We start from the raw sequence: 7,258 nt of genomic DNA on the forward strand, positions 1-7,258 counted from the left end.
GGTGGTGGATGGAAAACGTCCACGAGTAGAGCTAGGGTTTCGGCTTAGGTGGGCTTGGGGTTGGTGTGGTGGGCCAAGGACCGCCGTTGGATCCGCGAGCATCCGACGGTGTTCCAGGCACGATCCGCGTGAGACGTCCACGAACCAATCAAAATGCAGTACCACGTTATGACCATTTAAATTGGTCGTAGTTGACTAAAAATAGCGTGTTAAAATCATATCAGCTATTTTATGACCTGAGAAAATTCAAAAAGAAAATGAAAAACATTCTCATTGTGTCACCAAATGTGAATAAGTTTTCAGGAAAAGTAACAAACATGAAATAAGATAAATATCTTTAAAAATATGTCATGAGAAATGAGTTTTTTGGCAAAAAAAACATTTTCCATTTTTCGAGTGCCCGAAATGAGTTTTTTTTATGAAGGACCTACCATATATTTGTTGCAAAATTGGACCAAATCAATTTTCTAATATACTAGGACATATTTAATGCACAATTGACAAAATGGTTCAGTGTCAAAAGCCTTGATCCACCTCTGGTGAAAAAGACAAATCTCCGCCGATTCAGTTGGAAGCGGGTCAAATTTGAACTGCAGGTGCCTCATAGTTTGCTATTTATTTTTTCCAAAAATCATTTCTAGGTACATAAGTATCTATTTAATCAGAGAAACACCAAAAAAATTCCAAGATTCAACCACTAGCTAGGAACGGACATTCCCGCCGTTTTGACCGCATTTTGAAACGGGCATAAAAAATTCAAAAAAATTCAAAAAATTGGAAAACCTTCGCATTGCGTCATTATATGTGACCAAGTTACCAGGAAAAATTATAAACTTGTAATACAGCAAATATTTAAAAAAAAGTGTTCTTAGAAACGAGCTATCAAGTGTGAAGATGAATGTCTTTCAACCCAAATGCTCAATCTTATGGCCACATACATGGCATAGTTTGTTCAAATGATCTCATATTGTGCACAAGGGTGCATATTGAAATGACAAACAATGTTGCTTAAGGAAGTTTTCATTTTCTTTGGACGAAAAATTCATTTTCCATTTTTCGAGTGCCCGAAAGGAGGTTTTTTGTGAAGAAACTACCAAATAATTGTTGCAAAATTGGACCAAATCATTTTTATAAAATACTAGGACATATTTAATGCACAATTGACCAAATGGTTGGGTGAAAAAAGTTTTGATCCACCTCTAGTGAAAAAGACAAATTCCCGCCGATTCAGCTGGAAGCGGGTCAAATTTGAACTGCAGCTGCCTCATAGTTTGCTCTTTATTTTTTCCAAAAATCATTTCTAGGTACATAAGTATCTATTTAATCATAGAGACACCAAAAAAATTCCAAGATTCAACCACTAGCTAGGAACGGTCAAGCCCGTCGTTTTGACCGCATTTTCAAACGGGCATAAAAAATTCAAAAAAAATCAAAAAATTGGAAAACCTTCGCATTATGTCATTATATGTGACCAAGTTTCCAGGAAAAATAATAAACTTGTAATACGGTAATTATTTTAAAAAAGTGTTCTCAGAAATGAGCTATCAAGTGTGAAGATTCATGGCTTTCAAGCCAAATGATCAATCTTATGGCCAAATTCATGGCATAGTTTGTTCAAATGATCTCATATTGTGCACAAGGATGCATATTGAAATGGCAAACAATGTTGCCTAAGGAAGTTTTCATTTTCGTTGGACGAAAAAACCATTTTCCATTTTTCGAGTGCCCGAAAGGAGGTTTTTTGTGAAGGAACTACCAAATAATTGTTGCAAAATTGGACCAAATCATTTTTTATAAAATACTAGGCCATATTTAATGCACAATTGACAAAATGGTCTAGTGTAAAAATTTTTGATCCACCTCTCGTGAAAAAGACAAATTTCTGCCGATTCAGCTGGAAGCGGGTCAAATTTGAACTGCAGCTGCCTCATAGTTTGCTATTTATTTTTTCCAAAAATCATTTCTAGTTACATAAGGACCTATTTAATCATAAATACATGGTTTGGTGGCGATACGTCGAGGTTTGGGCGGTGGTCGAGGGCCCCAACTCTAGAGCGCGTAAACTCGCATGCCCGCCGCGTGATCACCGCGTGACCGTGGCGTTGCCATGTGTTCTGGGCGGCCTAGGCATGTCTAGTGGGTTGGGCACTCCCCAGGTTGGTGCTAGGAATAAAATTACAACATAAGATTCTCACGAGGAGACCAATCGATGCTCAAACATGAATTAGCAGCCAAGTGTTTGATTAGTGGTACGGGAAATGTACATGGCTAATGGGCGTGAGTTTTGGCTGAGGATGATCAGTTACTAAGAAGATCGTTTTCACAAATTTTCAGCTCAAAAGGAGGAGCCTAGGTGGTACTTGCTTTGCAAACCACCACACTGGACATTAATACGAATGTTGAAGCTCGGCTCAAAATAATGAATGGATTGAGCTGGCATTTGGTGGAGGATGGTTATTTGGGCATAGGAAAGCACTGTAGAAAATGGATACTGTTTGGACATGCCAAAGTGGTACTTCCTTCACAAACTGTTACTCTGAACAGAATAGGAAAATGAATATTTTTGAATTATTTTTGAACTAGGCAAGGAAGGTTATTACATATTTGACGAATATATGACCCAAAGAATTTATGAGATTTTTTTGGGAATTTTGGGAATGACAGAAATATAGGTTGCTTCACAACCTAGGGTAAAAACTGCCACATGGACATGACACATAGGTAAAACTGATGAGGTGGCGCCTAGTCATAGCAACCCACCATAATTTACAAGGCTATGACCATCTATATTGGTCGTTAACAACTAAAAATAAGGCAGCGGACTAGCGCTGTTAGCTTTATGACCATTTCATGTAAGGAAATTATGACCTTTCTGACCAAAATGGTCGCAATGGTTTAGGGTTTGGAGCCCCTCGAATAGCTTTTGACCAATTGGTCTCAAATGGTCATAAATCTATGACCAATTCTTCCAGGGTCACTGACAAAAGGTCATAAGTTGACATATTTCTTGTAGTGTGTGGTCGGTCTTGCCATCCACGATGTCCCCCTTGGCCATGCCAGAGGTGCGCACGCCTTGCCTCACATTGAGCCGGGTGCGCTCGGACGCCAGCAGCTTGTTCCACTCGCCATTCCACGCGCACGGTCTCCGTACCCATTGCTGACCTCAAAGCCCAATGCCTCCGCACGATGCAGCACTACAGCGGGCGGAGGCGAGCCGGCAGTCACGATCCGTACCATTCTGTGGAGAGGCTTGCGCACAACCTCCGGCGATTTGGCCAGCATGCTGAGGCAGCACGACGGACGCACCACAGAGGTGCGTGACACCGTGATCCTCTGTGATGGCGGCGTAGACATTCTTGTCCTCGACGCGGCGGATGCACGACGGCCATTCCCCGTGGGAAGCTCCAGCCGTTCGCATTGAACATAGGCAACGTCCACAGGAACGTTGGCCGCGGCGGCACCGCCCAGTCCACGAGCGACACTAGACCACCGCTGGTGGCGGAGCGCATCATCGAGGAGCTGGATGAGAGCCGGGTCGATGAAGACGAGCCTGGAGCCGGAGTGTCGGAGCAGGACGGCGACCGTGCGCGCGTCGAGGCGCGTGTTGATGGCGTTGAGCACGGCGCCGCTCATGGGAACGCCGAAGTGCGGCTCGTACATGGCCGGCACGTTCGGCAGCAGCACAGACACCTAAATTCAGCACGCCATGGATCATCATCCACCAATCCAATGCATGAATTCAGTTTCACTCCTCCGGCCGTCCGGCGGTGAAGAACACATAGGCTTTTGTGAAATGACGGGGGCTGGAAGGGCGCTCACGACGTCGAGGCGGGAGATGCCGAGGGAGGAGAGCCTTCACCCCAGCTCTGGGTCATCCACTCGACCTTCTCCACCGCCACCATCTTCCCCGACGCAGGTGAGCGCCTTCGCCGCCCAAGCTGCCTGCCGTCTCTCTCTCTCTCTTCTCCGGTGCTTCCTCTTCATGTTTCTATGCACACATCCGCAGCTGGCCTAGGCTCAAATTAAACAGAGGCGGCGGACCGTACACTCGCTGCCGCCACTTGTTAGGGTAAGTCCATTTTACCATTTTCGTGTACTCAATGATGGTGGCTTATGGACCTCCCCCGTGTGGCTTCTCGCTTCTCACCGGCGCACACAAATGCACGCGTACATGGTGGTTCAGTTGAGGCACACACAAAACAGAGAAAGACAGAGTAAGCAGAAAGACACACATTTCTCGGGAACCTGTAACCGAGTTGAGCAACAAATGCTACAACTCTAATCTTGTACACACACATAACTGCAGAAAAGTTGTACTAACAATTGTGTAACTACAATCAGTTATAATCTACTTCCTCTGTAAAGAAATATAAAAGCGTTTAGATCACTAAAATAGTGATCTAAACATTCTTATATTTCTTTACAGAGGGAGTACTTCCTTGGCCCCATAATGCAGAAGTGTTTTTGACACTATCAAAAAACGTCTTAGATTATGGAATGAAGGAAGTAACAATTTGTACTTGTTTGTATGCTTGATTTCAGCTGACCAGTACTTCTCATCGACTGAGCACTACGGTGCTAAGCAAGGTTTTCTACATAGCACATGTACATGTACTAGTACGAATTTACCGAACACAATATTACCAGGTCGTGCGGCAATGTCGTCGAGTTCAACATGATCAAGGACATGCGGATGTTCTCCACCGTTTGTCAGCGTGCTTATCGCTGAGGATTGTAAACCTGTAACTTTGGGGTAATAAACCCTATGATTCTTCGCAAAAAAAAGACATGCGAATCACTGGAATGCCCTAGTACCGATGCTAGTTAATTTTACTTCATTACAGTTCTTGCACAACACATTTAGACTACGGAAAAATACTCTCATACAGAATCATTTTTTTTTCTTCTCTTCATGTGATGTAAGTTTTGTGGTTGGCATGGATCAAAAGGTGTACCGGAAATTCAGTTTAAATTTATGAACGTTTCAGTTTATATATAGACTGTAGTCTATAGGTTGGCAGTAGTATCCTCTATAACACTAAGCTCCCTAATTTTAAAGAGCACACATTCAATTGAGGTCTTCAATTGGAATTGGGTTATCCAATTTTGAACGAGTCAACAATTTCACAAAGAGCTCTCTCATTCCAATATTTTAATTATGCTCCCTAATTTTGGAGATCTCTCATTCGATTGAGGTATACAATCTGGGTTTACAATTTCACAAGAAGCTCTCTCATTCAACTTTTTAATACACTATGCTCCTTAATTTTGGAGCTTTCCCATTCATTTTGAGGTATACAATTTTAATACCTGATTTTGACTCAGCAATCCTTGGTTGTGGCAATGAAATCTCTTAGTTCATTAAGCTTCCTAACTTTAAAGCCCCCTCATTCAACCAAGGGCTTCAATTTGGATTGGATAGACGATTCATTGGGTCGTTGACCTAGGCCTCGTGGTGGGATCTCTTGATGAATGGTTCCCTTGGTAAGTGTCTGGAGTATGGGCTTTTGTTGAAAAAAGAAAATGTCGCCTATGACATGTTTAGCACTAGCATAACACACGCGGCCAACAACATAGGTAACCTTATCATTTATTTCTATTAATTATAAAATGCCCTCCAATCACATAGTCAATCACTTCCCTGATTTTCATCATTGGGCCATTATTCCCCTAATCTCCAACCAAAATTGACACATCTATCTCTAACCATGATTCTGTAAAGTCTGTTCGTAGGTGTAGCATCTCTAATAAAAAGAACACACTCCATTGTTTCCCCCAAACGTCAAACCAACTAGCACGTCACTATTTTCAAAACGATGACGGCGTTGAGAGGAGTTCGGTTTGCTGAGGCGGGGCGCCGGTTTCTGTTTTGGCAATGATGATGGCGTCGAGAGGAGCTCGGGTCACATTGCATATCCGAGGTGCCCTTCCGTTGGTTGCTTGGTTGCTTTGAAGTCGAAACTGCGGTGGAGCGAGTCCAGGTGGTGTTGATGACAGACACTCGATGGTCGTTTGGGGAGGGCATGGTTGGCGCAAGTCTTAGATATTCCCCTTGCGGTGCTCATCGTCAAAGTCAGAGCTGTCGGTTGCTTGCGTGTGTGGCCATCCATTGGCATGTGCCGTTGTGGCTTGTGCGACTATTTGCGGGTTAGCCTCGATGATGGAGCTCTATAGTGAAGTCGTCAGTCGCCCGTTCGAGGTAACCGATGATGACGATGACGCTTGCGACTCCTCGGCGGATGGTTTTCTTCTTGGCAGCTCCGGGTTCCATGTCGGTGGCTAGGTTGGCCGATGGTGCCCATGTCATATGGGTTGGGTTGTATAGATTTTAGCCTGGTTTACTGGGCAGTTCTCTTCTTCTTAATCAATGAAAATGGCAAGTCTTTTGCCACGTTTCGAAAATAATAATTCAAAACATAAAAAATTACCACGTAAAATAAAAGATGCACAACCCCAAGAACATAAGCAGCACAGCAAAGCGCACAATGCCCTTCTAGTGTAGTAGAATGTCGATGGATGGATGAGGTAGGTAGCTAGCTATCTTCGGGCATGGGGGTGCGGGAGAAATCCCTACCGGTTCTTCCGGCTCCGATGCGGTGATGCCGGTGGGTGCCGCCATTCCTTCCTGAAGGGCGTCGGTGCTACCCATCCCCTGCTCCCCTTCTGCGTGTCGGGGGAAACCCTAGGACTTGTCGCAACGTCGTTGGCGTCGCATTCCTCCTTGGAGGTGTTGTTTGGTACGCGGCGGTCCGGTGCCATGGCGGGTGGTGGGACGTAGATGGACGGCGCAGCGGTGGTGGACCATCCGTGCTTGTCGAGCTGCCGTTGTTGGCTTTTTTGTCTTCTTCTTTTTCCTTTTGGGCTTGATGTGTCGTTCGCCTCGGCAATTACCTTGTGATCGGTGTTCGTGCTTTATAATATAAAGCGGGGGGAAACCCTATTTGGTCAATCTATGACGTTCGTTTCTGTAGAGGTACGTATGTTGCAACCCCTCGGATTTGTGGTTGCTGCATGGTGTCATTAGAGTTTCCCAAAATCAATCACGGGAAATCCATGTACAAATGTAGCTTTTCTTACCATCTGTTCTCAGTCAAGGTAGCAGATAAACGACGGCTTTTTTGGTGAGATGAGTGAGGGACTAGATTCAGATATAAATTGTACACGGTCAACAGTCAACACACGCCAAGTCTGGTTGAAATTGGAGAGGAACTTTTAAGATATCTCGATGGAACAAACACAATGCCATGTTTGATATCTG

The 7,258-nt window shown here is 44.2% G+C and overlaps 1 pseudogene; it reads right to left on the minus strand.

The window, feature by feature from the left end:
• The window catches only part of LOC119361457, an 11,204-nt pseudogene extending 4,445 nt beyond the window's left edge, over window positions 1-6,759 (minus strand).
• Between the last annotated feature and the right edge of the window lie 499 nt (window positions 6,760-7,258).

Source organism: Triticum dicoccoides, chromosome 2B (genome assembly GCF_002162155.2).
Source record: "Triticum dicoccoides isolate Atlit2015 ecotype Zavitan chromosome 2B, WEW_v2.0, whole genome shotgun sequence".
In the NCBI taxonomy this organism is placed as follows: domain Eukaryota; kingdom Viridiplantae; phylum Streptophyta; class Magnoliopsida; order Poales; family Poaceae; genus Triticum; species Triticum dicoccoides.